Genomic DNA, 23,847 nt, shown 5'->3' with positions numbered 1-23,847 from the left:
GGCTGGTTTTTCTTTTTTCTTTCTTTCTTTCTTTCTCTGTCTCCGTCTCTCTGTCTCTCTCTCTTTCTTCCTTTCTCTCTAGGTTTTTCTTTTTATTGTGGAAGCTCTGGGGCATGAACTCAGGGCACGGCTACTTTGTCTCAGTTTCTTTTTGGCCCCCCACAAGGCTAGCAGGCTCTACTACTTGAGTCACTGCTCAACTTCTGCCTGATTGCCTGTCTTTCTTTCTTTCTTTCCTCTTTCACTTTGTCGTTCTTCCTCTTTCTCTATTTCTCACTTTCTTTCTATTGCTCTTTCTTTGTTCTTCCTGTCTCTTTCTCTCTGTCTCTCACTATCTCTTTTCTTTCTCTCATTCCATGTTTCCCTCTCTTTCCTCTTTCTGACTTTCTATGCCTTTCTATCTCTTGTTCTTTCCTTCCTTCCTTCCTTCCTTTCCTTTCATTCTTCCTTCTTTCTTTCTTTCCTTTCTTTTTCCTTTCTTTCTTTCTTTTTCTTCCTTTCTTTTTTTCTTACTTTCTTCCTTGCTTGCTTACTTCTTTCTGTCTGCTCTTTCTTTGTGGTGGTTGATAGGAGATAAGAGTCCATGAGACGCCTAGGGCCCTTACACAGTGTCCAAAAATCTGAGGATTGCGGTTTGAAGCCAGCCTGGCCAGGAAAGTCCATGAGACTCATCTCAATTAACCACCAGTACATAGAGAGAAGTAGAGCCTAGTCTTGAGTTGAACACCACAAATTCAATCCCATCCCTGGCACACACAAAAATGTGTCTCTCTCTTTCTCTTTTATTTGTGGAAGCTCTGGGGCTTGAACTTGGGGCATGGTTACTTTGTTTCAGTTTCTTTTCCCCCCACCCCACAAGGTTAACAGGCTCTACTACTTGAGTCACAGCTCAATTTCTGTCTGTATTTTTTTTTTTTTGGTGGCTAATAAATAGGAGATGGGAGTTCCATGGAAAACCTAGGGAACCATGGACAGGCTTGAAATCTGAGGAATGGGGTTCAAGGCCAGCCTACGCAGAAAAGTCCATGAGACTCTTATCTCTAACCACCATCAAGACAGAAAGTAGTAGAGCGTCTCAAGCGCAAAACACCCTAAGTTCAAGCCAACCCCTGGCACTCACTACGAAATGTCTCATGGACTTTCCTGCCCAGGCTGGCTTCGAATAGTCATCCTCAGATTTCAGCGAATTGAGTAGATAGGATTACAGGTTTGAGCCATAATTTAAAATCTTTAAATGGCTCTCTCTTTTATCATCTTCCTTTTCTTCTATCTTATTGTTCTTTTTTTCCCTTCTTCTTCTTTAGTTCAGTTCCTCTGGCCTGATGTTAGAACATAGTGACTTACCCTCAGTTTTTTGTTTGCATTGTTTTTCAATGTGAAACTAGCAGACTCTACAACTTGAGCCACAGGTCAACCACTGTTTTGTTTTTGTTCTTTTGCTAGGGCCTGAAATCTGTACCTCATCATTGTTCAGGAGCTGGTGATTTTTGTTTTGCTTCTGTTCTTATGCTTAATTCCAAAAGGTGTACAAGTAGAGCCACGATTGGGTTGCTGGGATGTTTTGTTACTTTTTTTTTTAATACAGGGCTAGCAGGCTGCACTCCTTGAGCCTCAGCTCCACTTCTGCCTGTCTGCTTGTCTTTGTCTCTTTCTTTCTTTCATTCATTCATTCTTTCCTTCCTTCTTTTTCCTCTCCTTTTGTTCTTTCTTTCTCTGTTTCTTTCTTTCTATTTTGCTCATTCTCTTTCCTCTTTCTTCCTGTCTCTTTCTCACTTTCTCTTTTCATTTTCTTTCTCTTTCCTATTTCTGTCTCTCTGTGTCCCTCTCTTTCTTTCTTTCTTTCTTTCCCCTCCCTCCCTCTTCCTTTCTTTGTTGCTTTCTTTCTCTCTCTTTCTTTTGTGGAAGCTCTGGTGCTTGAACTCAGGGCATGGCTGCCTTGTCTCATTTTCTTTCCCACCACACAAGGCTAGCAGGCTCTACTACTTGAGTCACAGCTCAACTTCAGCCTCTTTGCCTGTCTTTCTTCCTTCCTTCCTTCATTCTTTCCTGCCTTTCTTTCTTTCCTCTCTTTCTCTTTCTCTATTTCTCACTTTCTTCCTATTTCCCTTTCTTCTTTCTTCTGTCTCTTTCTGTCTCTCACTGTCTCTTTTCTTTCTGTCTTTCTATTTCTCTTTCTCTCTTTTCTCTTTCTGACTTTCTGTGTGTCTCTCTCTCCTTTTCCTTCTTCCTTCCTTCCTTCCTTCTTTCCTTCCTTTCCTTCTTCATTTCTTGCTTTCTTCTTTCCGTCTGCTCTCTCTTTCTGGTGGTTAATAGGAGATAAGAGTCCATGAGAAGCCTAGGGCACTTACACAGTGTCGGAATATCTGAGGATTGCGGTTTGAAGCCAGCCTGGGCAGGAAAGTCCATGAGACTCATCTCAATTAACCACCAACACATAGAGAGAAGTAGAGCCTAGTCTTGAGTAGAACACCACAAATTCAATCCCATCCCTGGCACACACAAAAATGAGTCTCATGGACTTTCCTGCCCAGGTTGGCTTCAAACCGCATTCCTCAGATTTCACCTACACGGAGCAGCTTACATTACAGATGTAAAGTCTCAATTTTAAAAACTTTAATTGGCTCTTCTTTGCCTTCTTTTTCAGTTATTGTTCTTGGTTTTTTTTGTTGTTAGTGTAGTATTTCCAGTGACTTTTTTTTCCAGTCCTGGGCCTTGGATTCAGGGCCTGAGCACTGTCCCTGGCTTCTTTGTGCTCAAGGCCAGCACTCTGCCACTTGAGCCACAGCGCCACTTCTGGCCGTTTTCTATATATGTGGTGCTGGGGAATTGAACCCAGGGCTTCGTGTAAAAGAGGTAAGCACTCTTGGCACTAGGCCATATTCCCAGCCCTGTTAGTGCAGTTTTAATGGCATGTTACTAAAGGCCTGACCACTCTCCTTCAGGTTTCTCTCTCTCTCTCTCACTCTGTGTGTGTGTGTGTGTGTGTGTGTGTGTGTGTTTGATTGTGAGTGTGTTTCTCTGTCTTTAGAGCAAACCTCACACCTTCAGCCATAGCTCAAAAAAAGATTTTTTTTTTTTGCCAGTCCTGCACCTTGGACCCAGGGCCTGAGCACTGTCCCTGGCTTGCTTTTGCTCAAGGCTAGCACTCGCTTACTTGAGCCACAGCGCCACTTCTGGCTTTTTCTATATATGTGGTGCTGAGGAATCGAACCCAGGGCTTCATATATACAAGACGACCACTTTACCACTAGGCCATATTTCCAGCCCCTATTTATTGTTATTTTCTGTTGTTGTCATTGTTAACAGGACCTTGCCTTTTTGCTCAGTTTTTCTTTCTTAATCTCTGAAATCTAGCTTGCTCTAAAATTGGGCCAACAAAAACGACTGACCTTTTGGATTTTTGTTTGTTGGTTTTTGGTTCTTTTCCTAGGCCTAGAACTCAAGCCCTGAAGGCCAAGTTTTATTTTATTTCATTAATTCTTGGTGGTATTATAAGGGCTTGAAATTAGGGCCTTATGAGTGCCTCTGAGTGCTTTTTCCCCCTCATGGCTAGCACACTTTACTACTCCAAGCACAGCTCAAATTCTGTCTTGTTTTCTTTCTTTCTTTTTTTTTAATAGGAGATAAGAGTCCATGGTGGCCAAGGGCACTACACACAATGTCCTAAAATCTGAGGATTGTGGTTCAAAGCCAGCCTGGGCAGGAAATTCCATGAGAATTTTATCTGAAATTAACCACCTTGAGCCAGGAAGTAATACTGCCAACTGTGGGCATATAGGAAAACAACTCTCATAGACTTCCTGCCCAGTCAGGCTTTGAACCATGATCCTCAGATCTCAGCCTCCAGGGTTAGCTTGGATTATAGACGTGAGCCATTCCCACATGGCTGGTTTTTCTTTTTTCCTTCTTTCTTTCTTTCTCTGGGTCTCCGTCTCTCTGTCTCTCTCTCTTTCTTCCTTTCTCTCTAGGTTTTTCTTTTTATTGTGGAAGCTCTGGGGCATGAACTCAGGGCACGGCTACTTTGTCTCAGTTTCTTTTTGGCCCCCCACAAGGCTAACAGGCTCTACTACTTGAGTCACTGCTCAACTTCTGCCTGATTGCCTGTCTTTCTTTCTTTCTTTCCTCTTTCACTTTGTCGTTCTTCCTCTTTCTCTATTTCTCACTTTCTTTCTATTGCTCTTTCTTTGTTCTTCCTGTCTCTTTCTCTCTGTTTCTCACTATCTCTTTTCTTTCTCTCATTCTATTTTTCCCTCTCTTTCCTCTTTCTGACTTTCTGTGCCTTTCTATTTCTTGTTCTTTCCTTCCTTCCTTCCTTCCTTTCATTCTTCCTTTCATTCTTCCTTTCTTTCTTTCTTTCTTACTTTCTTTCTTTCTTTCTTTCTTTCTTTCTTTCTTTCTTTCTTTCTTTCTTTCTTTCTTTCTTTCTTCTTTCTTCTTTCTTTTTTTCTTACTTTCTTCCTTGCTTGCTTACTTCTTTCTGTCTGCTCTTTCTTTGTGGTGGTTGATAGGAGATAAGAGTCCATGAGACGCCTAGGGCCCTTACACAGTGTCCAAAAATCTGAGGATTGCGGTTTGAAGCCAGCCTGGCCAGGAAAGTCCATGAGACTCAATTAACCACCAGTACATAGAGAGAAGTAGAGCCTAGTCTTGAGTTGAACACCACAAATTCAATCCCATCCCTGGCACACACAAAAATGTATCTCTCTCTTTTTCTTTTATTTGTGGAAGCTCTGGGGCTTGAACTTGGGGCATGGTTACTTTGTTTCAGTTTCTTTTCCCCCCACCCCACAAGGTTAACAGGCTCTACTACTTGAGTCACAGCTCAATTTCTGTCTGTATTTTTTTTTTTTTTGGTGGCTAATAAATAGGAGATGGGAGTTCCATGGAAAACCTAGGGAACCATGGACAGGCTTGAAATCTGAGGAATGGGGTTCAAGGCCAGCCTACGCAGAAAAGTCCATGAGACTCTTATCTCTAACCACCATCAAGACAGAAAGTAGTAGAGCGTCTCAAGCGCAAAACACCCTAAGTTCAAGCCAACCCCTGGCACTCACTACGAAATGTCTCATGGACTTTCCTGCCCAGGCTGGCTTCGAATAGTCATCCTCAGATTTCAGCGACTTGAGTAGATAGGATTACAGGTTTGAGCCATAATTTAAAATCTTTAAATGGCTCTCTCTTTTATCATCTTCCTTTTCTTCTTTCTTATTGTTCTTTTTTTCCCTTCTTCTTCTTTAATTCAGTTCCTCTGGCCTGATGTTAGAACATAGTCACTTACCCTCAGTTTTTTGTATGCATTGTTTTTCAATGTGAAACTAGCAGACTCTACAACTTGACCCACAGGTCAACCACTGTTTTGTTTTTGTTCTTTTGCTAGGGCCTGAAATCTGTACCTCATCATTGTTCAGGAGCTGGTGATTTTTGTTTTGCTTCTGTTCTTATGCTTAATTCCAAGAAGGTGTACAAGTAGAGCCAGATTGGGTTGCTGGGATGTTTGCTTACTTTTTTTTTAATACAGGGCTAGCAGGCTGCACTCCTTGAGCCTCAGCTCCACTTCTGCCTGTCTGCTTGTCTTTGTCTCTTTCTTTCTTTCATTCATTCATTCTTTCCTTCCTTCTTTTTCCTCTCCTTTTGTTCTTTCTTTCTGTTTCTTTCTTTCTATTTTGCTCATTCTCTTTCCTCTTTCTTCCTGTCTCTTTCTCACTTTCTCTTTTCATTTTCTTTCTCTTTCCTATTTCTGTCTCTCTATGTCCCTCTCTTTCTTTCTTTCTTTCTTTCTTTCTTTCTTTCTTTCTTTCTTTCTTTCTTTCTTTCTTTCTTTCTTTCTTTCTTTCTTTCTTTCTTTCCCTCCCTCCCTCTTCCTTTCTTTGTTGCTTTCTTTCTCTTTCTTTCTTTTGTGGAAGCTCTGGTGCTTGAACTCAGGGCATGGCTGCCTTGTCTCATTTTCTTTCCCACCACACAAGGCTAGCAGGCTCTACTACTTGAGTCACAGCTCAACTTCAGCCTCTTTGCCTGTGTTTCTTTCTTCCTTCCTTCATTCTTTCCTGCCTTTCTTTCTTTCCTCTCTTTCTCTTTCTCTATTTCTCACTTTCTTCCTATTTCCCTTTCTTCTTTCTTCTTGTCTCTTTCTGTCTCTCACTGTCTCTTTTCTTTCTGTCTTTCTATTACTCTTTCTCTCTTTTCTCTTTCTGACTTTCTGTGTGTCTCTCTCTCCTTTTCCTTCTTCCTTCCTTCCTTCCTTCCTTCTTTCCTTCCTTTCTTTCTTGCTTTCTTGCTTTCTTCTTTCTGTCTGCTCTCTCTTTCTGGTGGTTAACAGGAGATAAGAGTCCATGAGAAGCCTAGGGCACTTACACAGTTTCGGAATATCTGAGAATTGCGGTTTGAAGCCAGCCTGGGCAGGAAAGTCCATGAGACTCATCTCAATTAACCACCAACACATAGAGAGAAGTAGAGCCTAGTCTTGAGTAGAACACCACAAATTCAATCCCATCCCTGGCACACACAAAAATGAGTCTCATGGACTTTCCTGCCCAGGTTGGCTTCAAACCGCATTCCTCAGATTTCACCTACACGGAGCAGCTTACATTACAGATGTAAAGTCTCAATTTTAAAAACTTTAATTGGCTCTTCTTTGCCTTCTTTTTCAGTTATTGTTCTTGTTTTTTTTGTTGTTAGTGTAGTATTTCCAGTGACTTTTTTTTCCAGTCCTGGGCCTTGGATTCAGGGCCTGAGCACTGTCCCTGGCTTCTTTGTGCTCAAGGCCAGCACTCTGCCACTTGAGCCACAGCGCCACTTCTGGCCGTTTTCTATATATGTGGTGCTGGGGAATTGAACCCAGGGCTTCGTGTAAAAGAGGTAAGCACTCTTGGCACTAGGCCATATTCCCAGCCCTGTTAGTACAGTTTTAATGGCATGTTACTAAAGGCCTGACCACTTTCCTTCAAGTTTCTCTCTCTCTCTCTCTCACTCTGTGTGTGTGTGTGTGTGTGATTGTGTGTGTGTTTCTCTGTCTTTAGATCAAACCTCACACGCCTTCAGCGATAGCTCAAAAAAAGATATTTTTTTTGCCAGTCCTGCACCTTGGACCCAGGGCCTGAGCACTGTCCCTGGCTTGCTTTTGCTCAAGGCTAGCACTCGCTTACTTGAGCCACAGCGCCACTTCTGGCTTTTTCTATATATGTGGTGCTGAGGAATCGAACCCAGGGCTTCATATATACAAGACGACCACTTTACCACTAGGCCATATTTCCAGCCCCTATTTATTGTTATTTTCTGTTGTTGTCATTGTTAACGGGACCTTGCCTTTTTGCTCAGTTTTTCTTTCTTAATCTCTGAAATCTAGCTTGCTCTAAAATTGGGCCAACATAAACGACTGACCTTTTGGATTTTTGTTTGTTGGTTTTTGGTTCTTTTCCTAGGCCTAGAACTCAAGCCCTGAAGGCCAAGTTTTATTTTATTTCATTAATTCTTGGTGGTATTATAAGGGCTTGAAATTAGGGCCTTATGAGTGCCTCTGAGTGCTTTTTCCCCCTCATGGCTAGCACACTTTACTACTCCAAGCACAGCTCAAATTCTGTCTTGTTTTCTTTCTTTTTTTTTTTTTAATAGGAGATAAGAGTCCATGGTGGCCAAGGGCACTACACGCAATGTCCTAAAATCTGAGGATTGTGGTTCAAAGCCAGCCTGGGCAGGAAATTCCATGAGAATTTTATCTGAAATTAACCACCTTGAGCCAGGAAGTAATACTGCCAACTGCGGGCATATAGGAAAACAACTCTCATAGACTTCCTGCCCAGTCAGGCTTTGAACCATGATCCTCAGATCTCAGCCTCCAGGGTTAGCTTGGATTATAGACGTGAGCCATTCCCACATGGCTGGTTTTTCTTTTTTCCTTCTTTCTTTCTTTCTCTCTGTCTCCGTCTCTCTGTCTCTCTCTCTTCCTTTCTCTCTAGGTTTTTCTTTTTATTGTGGAAGCTCTGGGGCATGAACTCAGGGCACGGCTACTTTGTCTCAGTTTCTTTTTGGCCCCCCACAAGGCTAGCAGGCTCTACTACTTGAGTCACTGCTCAACTTCTGCCTGATTGCCTGTCTTTCTTTCCTCTTTCACTTTGTCGTTCTTCCTCTTTCTCTATTTCTCACTTTCTTTCTATTGCTCTTTCTTTGTTCTTCCTGTCTCTTTCTCTCTGTCTCTCACTATCTCTTTTCTTTCTCTCATTCTATTTTTCCCTCTCTCTTTCCTCTTTCAGAATTTCTGTGCCTTTATTTCTGTGCCTCATAGACTTCCTGCCCATTCTGGCATAGAATCATGAACCTCAGATTTCAACCAACACGAGCAGCTTAGATTACAGCTTTGAGTCTTGATTTTCAAATCTTTACTTGGCTCTTCTTTACCTTCCTTTTTATTTATCGCTTTTTTGTTGGGGGGGTGCAGTTGTTTGTTTTTTTGTTAGTGCAAGTTCTATGGCTTGTTATTAAAGGCTGGCCACACTCCCAGAGGGGGTGGTGGTTGATTTCTCTCTCTTTATGTCTGACACGTTTCACACATTGAGCCACACCTCATCTTCTATGGGTTTTCTTCTTCCTGTTGTTTTGGCTTTTTTTCTTGGTCAGTCTTGGGGCTTGAACTCTAGGCCTGAGCACTGTCCCTGAGCTCTTCAGCTCCAATCTAGAGCTCTACCACTTTGAGCCACAGTGCCACTTGCGGTTTTCAGGTGGTTCCTTGGAGATAAAAGTACCATGGACTTTCCTGCCCAGGCTGGCTTTGAACCATGATCCTCAGATCTCAGCCTCCAGGGTTAGCTTGGATTATAGATGTGAGCCATTCCCACATGGCTTGTTTTTCTTTTTTTTCTTTCTTCCCTTTCTCTCTGTCTCTGTCTCTCTGTCTCTCCTTTTCTTTCTTTATCTCTTTCTTTTTCTTTTTATTGTAGAAGCTCTGGGGCTTGAACTCAGGGCATGGCTACTTTGACTCAGTTTCTTTTTCCCCACAAGGCTAGCAGGCTCTAATACTTGAATCACTGGTCAACTTCTGCCTGTTTGCCTGTCTTTCTTCTTTCTTTCTTTCTTTTCTTTTCTTTCTTTCTTCCTTTCTTCCTTTCTTTCTTTCTTCCTCTTTCTCTTTTTCTTTCTGTCTCTTTCTCTATTTCTCACTTTCTTTCTATTACTCTGTCTTTATTCTTCCTGTCTCTTTGTCTCTCTCTATCTCTTTTCTAGCTCTTTCTAGTTTTCTTTTTCTCTTTCCTCTTTCTGTCTCTCTCCCTGTCTCTCTTTCTCTCTCTCCTTCCTTCCTTCCTTCCTTCCTTCCTTCCTTCCTTCCTTTCTTTCTTTCTTTCTTTTTTCCTTCCTTCCTTCCTTCCTTCCTTCCTTTCTTTCTTTCTTTCTTTCTTTCTTTCTTTCTTTCTTTCTTTCTTTCTTTCTTTCTTTCTTTCTTTCTTTCTTTCTTTCTTTCTTTCTTTCCTCTCTATCTTTCTGGTGGTTAAAAGAGATAAGTGTCCAAAAATCTGAGGATTGCGGTTTGAAGTCAGCCTGGGCAAGAAAGTCCATGAGACTCATCTCAATTAACCACCAATAGACAGAAAGAAGAAGAGCCTAGTCTTGAGTAGAACACCACAGGTTCAATCCAATCCATGGCACACACAAAATTGAGTTTCATGGACTCTCTTGCCCAGGCTGACTTCAAACCACAATCCTCAGATTTCACCTACAAGGAGCAGCTTATATTACAGATATAAAGTCTTGATTTCAAAATCTTTAATTGGCTCTTTTTTACCTTGTTTTTCAGTTTTTATTCTTGAGGTTTTTTTGTTGTTAGTGCAGTTTGTATGGCTTGTTACTAAAGGCCTGGACACTGTCCTTGAAGTTTCTCTGTCTCTCTCTATCTCTCTGTGTCTCTCTCTCTCTGTGTCTTTCTCTCTCTTTCTTTGTATTTAGAGCAGGCCTCACACCTTGATCAGTAGCTTAAAAAAAATTTTTACTTGCCAGTCCTGGACCTTGGACTCAGAGCCTGACCACTGTCCATGGCTTCTTTTTACTCAAGGCTAGCCCTTTTCCACTTGAGCCATAACATCATTTCTGACTTTTCCTATATATGTGGTGTTCATGTATGAACATGAGTCTCATGGACTTTCCTGCTTTGGCTGGCCTCGAACCATGATCCTCAGTTTTCACCCACCATAAGCAGCTTAGATTACAGGTGTGAGTCTCAATTTTAAAATCAGTAATTGGCTCATTTGCCTTCCTGTTAATTTCTTCTTCTTCTTTTTGTTGTTTGTTGTTGTTCCTGCAGGTTTTATGGCTTATTACTAAAGGCCTGGCCACTCTCCCTGATGTTCTTTGTTGTCTGTCTTTTTAGAGCAGGTTTCACACCTGGAGCCACTGCTCAACTTCTGTTTTTTCTTTGTGTGTGTGTGTGTGTGTGTGTGTGTGTGTGTGTGTGTGTGTGTGTTCTAGGACTTGAACTCAATGCAAAGCCACTTGGCCTTAGTATTTTTGTATTTGTGTTCCTCATTGCTGGCAGGCTCTATTTTTTTTTTAGACAAAGGTCAACTTCTGTCTTTCTCCTTTTAGTTTTTTCGTGGTTAATATGAGAGAAGAGACCATGGGTAGCCCCGGGCACTACAGAGAGACTTGAAATCTGAGGATCGTGGTTCGAAGCCAGCCTGGGCAGGAAAGTCCATGAGACTCTTATCTCAAAAATAAAACCGCCACGAGGCAGGAAGTTGTAGAGCTCTAGCCATGAGCAAAACACAGCAAGTTCAAGCCCAAGACTGATACTCACTAAAACAAGTCTCGCTTATTTTCCTGCGTAGATTGGCTTCAAACCATGAACCTCAGATTTCGACAATCTTAGCAGGTATGATTATAGTTGTGGGCCATGAATTTAAAAATCATTTTTTGGCTCCTCTCTTCTATACCCTCCTTTTCATTTATTGGTCCTTGTTTTGTTATTTCATATATTTTTTTTTGTTGTTGTTGTTGTTGTTGTTCGGTCCCAGGCACTCACCTTAAGTATTTTGCCCTCCTTTGCATTCATTTTATTATTATTATATTGTTATTGTTATTACAGTGTTGGGGTCTGCTAACTCTAGCGCTTATTCATGCTCAGGCCTGAACATGCTTCTTGTTTTTCTTTTTCCTTCCTTCATCCCTCCCTGCTGAAGTGCCAAACTTTGAAGTCAGGCCCCATTTTACCACGTGAACCCCACTTTACCACGTGAACCTGAGATAAGCAGGCTGTCAACAGACCAAGGATAAGCCCATTAGGGCCCAGTCGGTCTAGAACTCTAGCCTCTGGGAATGCTTAACTCTGACCACCCCTGTGGTGCTTCGAACCCTGAGCCAATCAGATTTGTACCTGTGTCCTAATCTTGCTTGCTTGAACACCTGATTGTTGTAAGCTTGTTCTTTGCCTTTATAAGCCCTTGTAATCAAAGCTCAGGGCTCCGTCCTAACCTCCGTTGTGTCGGTGGGTAGGACGAGGCCCGAGTTGCAGCTCGCTTAAATAAAGCCTTGCCTTGCTTTTGCATTTCGGAATGTCTGAGTCTAGGTGGTCTTCTTGGTGTTGGTTTCGTGACTTGGCATAACATCTGGGGTTTCGTCCGAGATGGCCCCTTAGCCACCCGAGACCCCAGACTCCGAAGGTAAGAAAATAGCGCTGTTCATTCTGTGTGTCTGTGTCTGTGTGATGTGTAGTTTTGTTTTCTGTTTTGGCCAGCCGCCTGAATCTGAACCTGTAGGTTGTGAAGGACCAGCCGGAATGGACACGCTCATATGGGAAGTCCTGGAGGACTTGGAGAACACCTCAAGCCCTCCACAGGGGGCTCAGGCTTCCCACTACCACCCCGAACCTGAAGGACTGGACCCAGAGGCCATTCTAATGGGTGCCCGTCCAGTCCACTCTATATTTGGGGTTGTCTGGTCCGCTCCTACACAGGAACGGGAGAGAGAGAGCCTCAAAACTGTGTGGTCTGCCCCCTCAGAGGGGCAGGAGAGACACGGTGAGACTGTGTGGTCTGCCCCCTCACAGGGGCAGGAGAGACACAGTCGAACCTGTAAGCCGCGGTTCCCTAAGTCTGTCTGTAAGTGTTGTCTGGTCTTTGTGCTTGTGATTATTTTTGTTTCTTTCTTGCGCTGTGCCTGACTGACAAAGGGATGATGGGGAACGTTCCTTCCCCTGGACTTGACTTTAGGTCACTGGGAAGATGTACAGGTGACAGCCCACAATCAGTCAATCAGTTTGAGTGTCCGCAAAAAAAGAACTCTAGGGGGATCCCCACCCAGCCTTCTTATGCAGAAAATTGTTTGGTGTGCTATAATGTTTTACTAAGACTAAAAATGTTTTACTAAATCTATCAAGCACTGGAAAATGAGGCTGGAGAATGCTAAAATTATTTGTTAAATGTTTTTGTCTTAAAATGTACAGCCGATGCTAATTCTGCGTGCTTTAAGATCTTTTGAAAATGTATGTGTGTGTGCATGGGTGAGTGTGAACATGTTCAAGACTGCAGTATGATGCAAAACTAAGTTTAAGTTTAAATTCAAATGGTCATCAAGTTTGGGCATTACCAAATGCTTTAAAGGTATTGTTGCACTGTTTTAAAGAAGAACTACAGTTAAAAAAGGATTTCTCAGGGTTCTCTAATTAAAATTTTAAAAAAGGTCTGGGGATATAGCCTAGTGGCAAGAGTGCCTGCCTCGGATACACGAGGCCATAGTTTCGATTCCCCAGCAGCACATATACAGAAAACGGCCAGAAGCGGCGCTGTGGCTCAAGTGGCAGAGTGCTAGCCTTGAGCGGGAAGAAGCCAGGGACAGTGCTCAGGCCCTGAGTCCAAGGCCCAGGACTGGCCAAAAAAAAAAAAAAAAAAACAAACATTAAAAAAAAATCAGAGCTAAGTGTCAGAAATTTGGATTTAAAAGGATATATATATATGTATATATATATATTTATATACTAAACTAATGGGGATAAAAGTAAACTCTCATTAACTCTATGTATGTAGGAAGAAATTGCAAAATGGGCCAATGTTTCTCACTAATATATTGGAAAGCTGAATGGATAAGTATTTCTAATTGTAATTCTTGCATTAAGGAAAAATTCAAAGGTCTTCATGCCATGCAGCAACTAGGACTGAAGAAAAAAAAGAGGCTCTTTTGAAACAAGCAGCCCGTAGGCAAAGGGCGGCACCTGGTTTCAGAATGCTTGTGAGCTTCAGTTTTTCCGATGCAGATAAAAGCTAAAGTGTTGTGTTTTTGTTAAAAAGACTTTGGAAATCAAGAATACATTTCTAGATAACAAATTTGGAAGTAAAATTGTCCTAAATAATTATCGCAAAGTGAGAAAAGGTGGATTATGGCTACCAAAATGTTTAATTGCCATTCTAACTTCCTTGAAGGTTTTTTTGTAACAGTTTCCAGCAGGCCCACAGAGAATCAAAGGTGATTCCTACAAGTTTGTCAAGATCTAATACTGGCCCTTAATAAATTCCATGTAAGAGAGCATGCTTAAAAACTACTTCTGTGTGGACCACCTTGTTGCTTCTAATTGGAGTAAAGTGGCCTTTTGTAAGACTTGCTGATCTGAAATCTGCGGTTCGAAGCCAGCCCGGGCAGAGAAAGGTCCCTGTGAGAGACTTGTCTCTAATCAGCCAGCACAGTGCTGGGAACGGTGTTGTGTGGAGCTCAAAGTGGTAGGGTGCTAGTCTTGAGCTGGAGAGCTGGGGAACAGCACTCAGGCCATGAGTCCAAGTCCAGTGGAAAGCCACTCCTCCTGGGGCAAAAGTGATGGAGCATCCAGAGGCAGTAAGCTGCTGCTTGGATGGCAGAGATGGTTTCAGATCCTAGAGTCACTTCCGTTTGGCCTTTCAAAAGATAATCAAAGCCGGGAAGTCCTAGAAGAATAGTTCATAAGCATGCCTTTCCAATGCCCATGTCTGTCTACTGGGCAGGAACTTGCCAGTCATCTGTGAAAGTGGTTAGTAAGGGTAAGTTTGTCAAATGAGAGGATAGTTTAAAATCTCAAACCCCCGCATCTACTCAAAGCTCTGACTGGCAGTGAGAATTTTAAGCTGATACATATGTTCAGGAAAGAAAGCTTGTAGACCTGAGATTGTGTCCTTATTAAGATCTGTTAAAGGCCTGCAAAGGTAATTTTTTAGGTCATCGGAGATCAGTTCCCCAGCCAGTCAGGAAAAAAAAACTTTTACAAACGAGAATGTTAAAAGGTACAAATTTGTAAACCTGAAGTCACCCATCTGGGCTTCATGTTAAAAGAGAGCAAGTGTTGGCTGTCAGATGCACGTAGACTGTGCTGAAAATCCCTGTGCCTAAATCAGCCACACAAGTCAGAGTTCCTGGGAACAGACTTTAGTAGACCCAGGGCCACGAGCTTTGCCTACTGTGCCCCAGTATTTCCAAGAAGGCTTGGAGTGGATAAAGAAAATTCCCATGGCCCACAAAACCTCTGGAAAGAGAAGGAAACAATGACTGGTGGAAAACTTGTGAAGGGAAACTTATCCTGCCTCAAGGGCTGGGTAAGGGGATCCTTAAGAGAATCCACTGAGCTTCTCACATGGGAACCCGACAAATGCAGGACTTCCTCTGACACTCCAAAGTGAAAATTAGACAAGGAGATCAACTTATTGAAGATATTGTTAAAAATTGCAAGGCCTGTCAGCTCACCAATGCCCCCAATCAACAGATTACTAAAGGAGCTCGCCTCTGTGGGAATAGGCCAGGAGTGTATTGGGAAGTAGATTTAAACCTGGAAAATTTGGATACAAAAATTTGCTAGTTTTTGTAGACACCTTTTCAGGATGGGTTGAAGCCTATCCAACAAAACATGAGAACGCGAATGTAGTGGCTAAGAAGATTCAGGAAGAAATCCTACCCAGGTATGGCTTCCCATCCACCATTGGGTCGGACAACGGACCAGCTTTCGTCTCAAAAGTAAGTCAGGGAATAGCCGCTGCACTGGGGATGGATTGGAAATTGCATTGTGCTTATAGACCCCAGAGTTCAGGACAGGTAGAGAGAATGAATTGGACTCTAAAAGAGACCTGAACTGAATTGGCCTTAGAGACTGGCGCAGACTGGGTGTCACTCCTTCCTTTTGCTCTGCTTAGAGTAAGAAATTCTCCCTATCAGCTTGGCTTTACTCCTTTTGAAATAATGTACGGGTACCCTGCGCCCATTATCCCTAGCCTTCAGACCGAATTGCTTGCTGATTTGGATGATACTGAATTTTTGTGTAAACTTGATTATTTGCAGCTCGTGCACAAGAAAACGTGGCCCCAACTTAAGGCATTATATGATTCTGCTTCTTTCCCTATCCCCCATTTATTCAGGCCAGGAGATTGGGTGTTCGTCCGGAGGCATAACCCCAAATCCTTAGAACCACGATGGAAGGGACCCTACGTGGTGCTACTGACTACTCCCACCGCCCTTAAGGTAGATGGCATCACCACTTGGGTCCAGTGCTCCCACGCCAGGCCAGCTGAACCTTTTGCCCTGGACGACGACTACCGTGGTGGAACATGGGAGGTCTCCAAGCACCCAACTCAGCCGCTTCACCTTTGTCTCAAGAAAAGAAAGTTAGACTGAATATTGTTATAATTTTCTTTTTGCCTTCTTTCCTTACTACCCTGGCTAGTATTGATGTTATTTTGGCAGCTCACTCCAAATTGAAGTGACCCCCTTATTTTAGGTAGTTTTGGGCTTGCTCAGGAATACGGGTATAGCCACCCGACCCTTAGAGCACAGTTGAGAAGTTTATGTATTATTTTGTTGCTTACATTTGGGTACTAACCACTGTACAGCTAATGGTAAGTCTGTATAGCTGAAAGTTAATTTTCAGTTTGCAGTAATCCTGCAGTCCCTTGGTAAAGTAGACTAAGGTTATAGGTTCCTGGCTAGGTAAGGTCAACTCCCCTGAGTCAGCCTGAAGAAGTTACAGAAGATGGATGATCTTCACCCATCAGCCCCCCTTTAAAACCGAGGGACCAGAGTTGTTTTTGGGAAGGTGAGGCAGGATAAACTAGAGGCATGCAAAACCGAGGTACAGAAACTGTACTTGTAAGAAATTTGGCTACTATTTTGGGCCCTATTGGCCCATGCCTTATCTCTATATCATCCCCTAGACATGCAAGCCATTGAAATGGACAGAATGGAGCCATGATTGGCTCCCAAGGAACCAAAAAGAAAAAGGGGGAAATGAAGTGCCAGACTTTGAAGTCAGGCCCCACTTTACCACGTGAACCCCACTTTACCACGTGAACCCCATTTTACCACATGAACCCCATTTTAGAATCGAACCCTGAGCCAATCAGATTTGTACCTGTGTCCTAATCTTGCTTGCTTGAACACCTGATTGTTGTAACCTTGTTCTTTTCCTCTATAAGCCCTGTTTAATCACAGCTCGGGGCTCCCTCCTAACCTCCGCTGTGTCGGTGGGTAGGACGAGGCCCGAGTTGCAGCTCGCTTAAATAAAGCCTTGCCTTGCTTTTGAATTTCAGAAAGTCTGAGTCTCGGTGGTCTTCTTGGTGGTGGTTTTCGCGACTTGGCATAACACCTGCCTCCCTCGCTCCTTCGCTCCTTCCCTCCTTCCCTCCCTCCTTCCCTCCCTCCCTCCCTCCTTTCTCTCTCTTTCTTTCTTTCTATCTATCTTTCTATTTTTTCTATCTTTCTTCCTTCCTTCCTTCCTTCCTTCCTTCCTTCCTTCCTTCCTTCCTTCCTTCCTTCCTGGTGTAGTTGGGTGTTTTTCTTCTAGCAGGCTCTACAATTTCAGCCAAAGCTCAGCTTGTGACTTTTTTTTGAGTGATAATGCTGCCATTCCTAAGGATGGAACTCAGAGACTGCCTGCCAATTTTTCCCAAGTTTTGTATGCTTTTCTGTATTTGCTCAGGGTTATCAGGATTCACACCTTGACCCAGGCCCTGGACAGGCATAAAAAACAGCACCCAAAATGTTTCATGCAGTAATCACATGCACACTTACACACCTGCACACAAGTGAAGGAAAGCTTGCTCTACTTTATTCTGTTGAACAATTTCTTATTGTATTTCACTCTTTCTAGTTAAAGAATTATTCATGGTATTGGAATGTAGCCATGCAAACACACACACACACACACAGAGTCAGAGACAGAGAGACAAAGAAGGAGGAAGGGAGGGAGGAGAATGCTCATTATAGCCTACCACTTACATTTCAAGATTTAAATGGCACAAAATAAATAGTATGGGTAATGGAGAGCAGTACAAATGATCAGCATTCTTTCTATACATGCATAAAGTGTCATAATGTAACCATTATTTTGCACAACTAGTATGTGTTAATACAAATTTTTAAAGAATACTTATGAGTCTTCCCCAAACAGAATTCCTTGTAGGTCAAGCTCTTGAGCCAATTCTCCTGAGCCCACGTCGAAGAGACCAAGAGATGCAACCAGCCTGGACAATTAATCAGTGAAGATATAAAGGACTTTTAACTCCCCTTCAGTCTGCTCTCCCGGTGGTGGGTCTGTCTCTCTCTCTCTCTTTCTCTCTCTCTCTGTCTCTCTGTCTCTCTCTCTCTCCCTCCTTTTTTCTTGCCTATTGTGGGACTTGAACTCTGGACCTGGACGCTGTCCCTGAGCTCTTCAGATCAAGGCTAACTGCTCTACTACTAGAGTCACAGCACCACTTCCAGTGTTCTCTTGGTTCCTTGGAGATAAGAGTCTCATGAACTTTCCTGCCCGGGCTGGCTTTTAACTGGGATCCTCAGGTCTCAGCCTCTGCAAAGACTACAGGCTGGAGCCACCAGGGCCAGGGTTCTTTCTTTCAATTGTTTCCTTTCCAAATAAACTATACTGTTTACCTTAAATACTTTCCTGCCCTTTTATTCTTTAATGAGTAATAGTGTCCTCCCCACTCGTTTGAAATGGTAAAAACTTCGCAAACCTCTGTAAAGGCTAGAGACTTTCAGATGGGAAGCTTATCTAAAAGGAAGCCCCAAGCTCACCCATTGTAGACCCAGAGAAATCTCCATAGTTTAGAGTACTAAGAGACCTCCCTCTGAGCTGGTTGCCTAAGGGTTTGAGGTTGCTAGAGGTGACCACTTCTGTTCTCCCAGAAAGAACTAAAGGGAGCAGGTAACAGGTGCCATTGTTTTGTACATTTTTTACTATTAATATAAAAAAGGGGGCTTTGTGCCTCTTAGACCTAAAGTAGGCCCAAATCCTGCCTCTCTTGTTCATTTCATCATCAGGAAAGGCTAGGGGACACTCATTTGCTGATTTACTGCAGAGATCCCCCCAGTCCTCCCCATCCCTCCCACACCCCCACCAATGGGAATAGAACTAGACAGCATGCTTGTGAAACATGGTATTGGAAAATCCCTCATGTGATTAAAGTGATCTTATAGGATGTTGGTGCCTTATAGATAAATCATCTGGATAGAGTCAAGACAAATTGAAACAGACATAAGGTCATTAGATTTTTTTTTTGAGTGATGGGTTCAGTCAAATAGATATAAAATACATCATCTGTTTACAAGGAATATACAGGATGACAGAGGTGGGAAGTACATAGCACAAACATGAAGGTCATGGTCCATACAGAATATACAGAAGTACCCTACTTTCACGGTCTCAGTAAAAAGTTGCACGACGTTTGCTGTTTCTTCAGTGTCTCCCTACATTTTCTTCTGTGGATTCTTGAGCTGAGTTTGAGCTCCCTTTACAGTGTTTCTGAATTTATCACAATAATGACGAGGACACACCAAGCGAATTTATCTTCTGTCCAAAGCACTGGGTGCTATGATTGAAAGTTCTCACAGGTTAACCAGATTTATTTACAGTGAAGGTTTTCCTGATGCTAAGGTTTGAGATGTGAAGACATGTCATTCTTAAAACAGTGTGAAGCAGACTGCCGGTGCTCACACATCCTAGCTACTCAGGAGGCTGAGATCTGAGAACAGCAGTTCCAAGTCAGACTAGGCAGGAAAGTCTGCGAAACTCCTATCTCCAATGAACTCCACAGAAATAGGGAGAGGAGAGGTGTGTGTGGGGGGGGGGGTGTGGGTGGGTGTGTAAGTAGGTGAAAATGAGGGAGGGGGCAATACTGTTCGAAAAGAAATATAGTCATTACTTATGTAACTGTAACCCCTTTGTACATCACCTTTACTTCAATTAAAAAGCTAGGGACAGTTCAAATGTCAGGACCAAGCAAACAAACACCTCCTCCCCGCCGCCCCCAAACCGAACTTGATATTCCTGAGATTCCTATTCTTAATGGGCCAAATAAGCAACCATTGAGTTTTCTGTAATTCCAGAATATTCCAAACATTGCCTGTGGCCAATTCTGATCTTGAGAATTTGTTCCCATGTAAAAAATAGGTTTCCAGTCTAGACTGGGCATGTGGCTGGCATAGCCATCTCTTACTCTTTCTCCATGTTTGGTCATCAGTGGAAGAATCACAGTGCCAGGAATATGTAGGGGGGTGGGAGAGAGAGAGAGAGACAGAGACAGAGACAGAGACAGAGATAGGCAGAGACAGACACAGAGAGAGGGGAGGGCAGGCACACTGGTAGGTTGGTATGTAGGTTGAGTTGGATTCAGCCAAAGTATCAGGTTGTTTGTGATGCTGAAGTTCAGACAGGAGGCCTGCTGTGAACTCTGGCCAGTGTGATGAGCCAGACCCCCAGGAAGAGAAGGGGCTGGGGGCTGACCTCCCTTGAGCACTCTCATAGTTTTGTCTCTGCACACCCCTAGGCCATCTGTCCGTTATCAAAATGTTAACACTTTTTTTTCTGCTTCTTTGTAACACATCTAACCCTAACCTCTGTTTTCTGTCCACCTCCCTGAATTTTTTCAAGTTCATTTTAATTTCCTTTGTTTCAGGTTTCTGGATCTCAGACATCTTCATAGGAAGTCCACATTGCAGAGATCTGAGCACTTTGACAAGATCACTGTCTTGGGCATCCCACAGCCAGCTTTCTTTTGGCTCACTTTGTATACGAGTTCTGAGGCAAACCAAATAATTCCTTTATAGTGCTCAGTCTAAATTAAACGTTTCTTGTCAAAAGTTTGTCATCGAGATCCATCTTTGTTTTGTTTTGTTTTTGCCAGTCCTGGAGCTTGAACTCAGGGCCTGCACACTCTCCCTGGCTTCTTCATGCTCAAGGCTAGCACTCTGCCACTTGAGCCACAGCACCACCTCTGGCTGTTTTCTATATATGTGGTGCTGAGGAATCGCACCCAGGGCTTCATGTATGTGAGGCAAGTACTTTACCACTAGGCCATATTCCCAGCACCCGAGATTAATCTTGACTGGTGTAAGTTCCTCTCAGGAATTAACTTTTAACTTTTACAGAAGGAAATTGTTATGTTTTCCTTTATATTGTTATAGGTGCTCTCAAGTTGAAATCTATACATGTAAACATGCCCTATGATCTCCATTTTCATGAGGAATAACAGCTCAGGTCCACAAAAAGAGGCCTGGAGAACCCATATACTAGAGGACTGAATATCAGGCATGAAAGTTTCCTACCTAATCCTTTCCAATCGTGTTATATATAGAGGCTCATCAAAGATCACAGTAAACCTTTAAGAGTGAAGCATAAGATATCTGATATGAGGGAGGGAAACCAAAGACTTATTCCATAGTCTAATGGATAAGGTCTTGAAAGACAAGTCTGAGATTGCCTAGATATGTAGCCTAGAGTTATGAGAGGAATTTATAGGATGGGAGAAGAGGTAGGAATTCACAACACAGTAGGGCATGTAAAATGGAAAAACAAAAAAGGATGGTTATGGGGAAAGCCATCAAACTTCACATCAAGGTAGACCTACCCTAAACTCCTCTACTCCCACACATTTTGACCCTGATCCACCCCAAACCACCATCCCTTTGAAGAGCAATGGAGGTGAAGTACTATTTTCTAAGACATCCCTATAAGGAAACTTTTCACTAGCTAGCTGAAGAAATTATTAAAGGAAAGGCAGGCAGAGCACAGCAAACGCTGACAGACAGTGCCCAAGCTCTGAGTTCAAGCTACAGGACCAATCGCAGAAAGCACAAAACACCCTTAAAGGAAAGGTGAAATTCAGAAACAAATAACCAAATACTCCTTAGTGTTTCATAGATGGAATCTGGGAATTTCTGGGGAATTAACTATTCGATTTTGAGAAATCTAAGTTGACACAAGGATTATGCTGTCACAATCCTGCTGTTTTATTCCAGTGGATACATTAGAGCAGGGGAAAATGATCCAAGCATCAGTTTGGTGGCTGCGAATAACCTCTTTTAAAGTGAGAGGGGAGCTATTCAAAAATATAAGGCACACCAGAGACATAATTTACAGTCAATGGGACATTCAATAGTATCTATTGAACAAAAAAAAAAAAGAAAAAGAAAAAGAACAAAACCAACGTCGTCTCAGGGCTTCAGAGGCATGATTGGAACTAAGAATTAAAAAGCCTATTTATCCAATGCGCCCAATGCATTTCCACTTTCTGGCCGGTCTCACCGTGTTTCAGGAGGCCAACAGTGATTTCTGAAGAATAAACTCACCTTAGCTCCCCCATGCGTGCACGAATTCCAGGGTTCTAGGGGGCAGCACTGGTGGAAAGGCGGCGGCGGCGGCGGCTCCTTGTGCGCATGCGCATCCCCGCCCACTGTGGGTACTTTCAGTCCACGACTTCCGGTTTCTCTCCTTTCGCTTGGCGGCTGGGAGTTCTCTGAAGTGCCGCTTGGCACCCCGTGGAGCCCCGAGGCAGGCGCCCAGCCTTCTCTTCGGTGGGCCTCGGGACCCGAAACTTGAAGGAATCCCAGGCTGCGGATCTCGTGCCAGGTAGGAACCGCGAGCTGGGCGCGCCACCGGTGCCTGCCCTCCACGTGCTCCTCCAGCCTGGAGTTGCGGATTGGTTTCGGGGTTCATGAGTTTGTGCTGCCATAAGCCCCTGTGATGCCTTCCAGACGCCGGACACTGGCTCCCGAAGCTCCCAGAAGAAGTCGTTTGGATCTCCAGTCTAGGGGAGCCGGGGACCCAGAGGTTCTGCTGCTGACCCATGTGACTTGATCCACTTTGCTGTAAGGTAAGCATGGTGGGCTGGGAATGTGGCTTAGGCGGTAGAGTGCTGGCCTAGCACGCCTGAAGCCCTGAGTTCGGTTACTCAGCACCACATATATAGAGAAAGCCAGAAGTGGCACGGCGGCCCAAGTGGTAGAGTGCTGGCCTTAAGCAAAAGGAAGCCAGGGGCGGTGCTCAGGACCTGAGTTCAAGCCCCTGGACTGGCATTAAAAAAAAAAAAAAAAAAAGATGATCACGGTAGCAATTCTCGTGAAATTGTGAAGTGTGTGCCTGCCTCGACTCCTCTCATATTGCAGTTGTATTCTGGGGTTCTGTGGTGTTTGTCCTAGAGGTGTCTCTGCTCTGCTCCTGCCTCAGCCTTCTCAGCACTCCTGGCTTGAGTTCACACGTGTTTGTACACGACCTTGATTCTAGAGACAGTTCTGCCTGGGGTATCTTGAGTAGTGTGTGCTGGTCCTGTATTTTTGGGAGTGAAGCCTAGCCGTGTTTTGGAGCGTGAACCCTATGAATAGGAACCTCCCTCCTAACAGGACAGACCTTGTCAACTCTTCACAAGCCCTAAAGAGCAGGGGCAGAAAAAGCACAGGAAGGAGAAGATGTTTTCAGCTTTCTTGCATTAACCAATCAATGGTTCTACTTCCCAGAGCGCTAGATTCACTTAGTACTCTTTCCTCCAACACTGTTAATCACTTGGTGCTGTTGGAAGGTTAGACCAGATTTTAGGAGGGGAAATGATCTGGGCTAAGGAATCAGCCAGAGCCTAGTTATCAGAGGGGAAATATGGCTGTGGTTTGGGGTGGAGGGATAACTGTCAGAACTTCCCTGTTAAGTCGCCACTTGCGGGAGCCAGCTGGCAGCTAAAGGGAATCCTGATTGAGGGGACGAGGATAACTTCCAGCTTATCTGCAGTTTAGGAACCTGGTAATAGCATTGTGTTACGAAAGTTTAAGAAAACAAGAAAGCCTTGAAGTCGTCAATAACAGGTGACAGTAAAGACAAAATAAGGTTGAACAGTTAACATAGACCAGACTCTTGTGCTGTCTTTTTAGCTAAGCCATATCCTTGCACATTCCTTGAGAAAACAACATAGCCAGAGGTCAGGATGAACTTTTTGCTGTTGGCTCCCTACAAGAACTGAACTATCTGTCTATGTACTAATCCCTAATCCTGTTCTCACTAATTTATTAAGCCTCTTCCCCCTGTCATTTCTAGTATGTGATCTCAACCTTATTCCAAATATTTCAACTATGGATCTGTTGATGTTAGCTCTAATACATTGGTTCTTCCTGGCAGGTCAGGAAGTGTTGGTCGGGGACATTTTGCCTTATAAGTAAAATCACAGAAGAAAACTTGTGGGACTGTATCTTGCTCAAGGTTGTATGATTTATAGGTGTTACATAGCCTGAAGTTTTAGCTAGTGTGACCCATTTTGTCTTGATCTGCTCAAAGAAATATTATTTCACTTAGGAAATTCTTTTTGGGAATGGAAGTAAACAGAAGCATTGTAATATGGAGGTCAGATCTGGCCAGCGCCATCATTGGCTGTTGAGGGGTGTCAGATTGACTCCATCTCAGATTAAAGAGCAGAAGCTGACTCCATCTTCACTAAGATCTCCCCGGCCCTATCCAGGGAAGTTCCCCTTTGCTGTGATGTGATTGTGTAAACTGCTTGACCACCTGAGTTGTGGAACGTTTAAAGTTAAACCTGTGCCCTCCCATGAGTAGGCGTATCTGCCTGCATCATGCCAGCCCCGCCAAATTCATGCACCAGTTCTAATTAA

The 23,847-nt window shown here is 43.4% G+C and overlaps 1 long non-coding RNA gene across 1 annotated transcript; it reads left to right on the top strand.

The window, feature by feature from the left end:
* Window positions 1-848: 848 nt before the first annotated feature.
* On the top strand, window positions 849-20,062 carry LOC125345472. Its single transcript, XR_007209738.1, has 3 exons — window positions 849-859; window positions 13,614-13,617; window positions 19,875-20,062. It is a non-coding gene; the product is annotated as an uncharacterized LOC125345472 (long non-coding RNA).
* The last annotated feature ends 3,785 nt before the right edge of the window (window positions 20,063-23,847 follow it).

This window comes from Perognathus longimembris, unplaced genomic scaffold (genome assembly GCF_023159225.1).
Source record: "Perognathus longimembris pacificus isolate PPM17 unplaced genomic scaffold, ASM2315922v1 HiC_scaffold_5665, whole genome shotgun sequence".
In the NCBI taxonomy this organism is placed as follows: Eukaryota; Metazoa; Chordata; class Mammalia; order Rodentia; family Heteromyidae; genus Perognathus; species Perognathus longimembris.
Note: the sequence above shows the minus strand (reverse complement) of the source record. Positions and strands in the feature narration are given on the sequence as shown.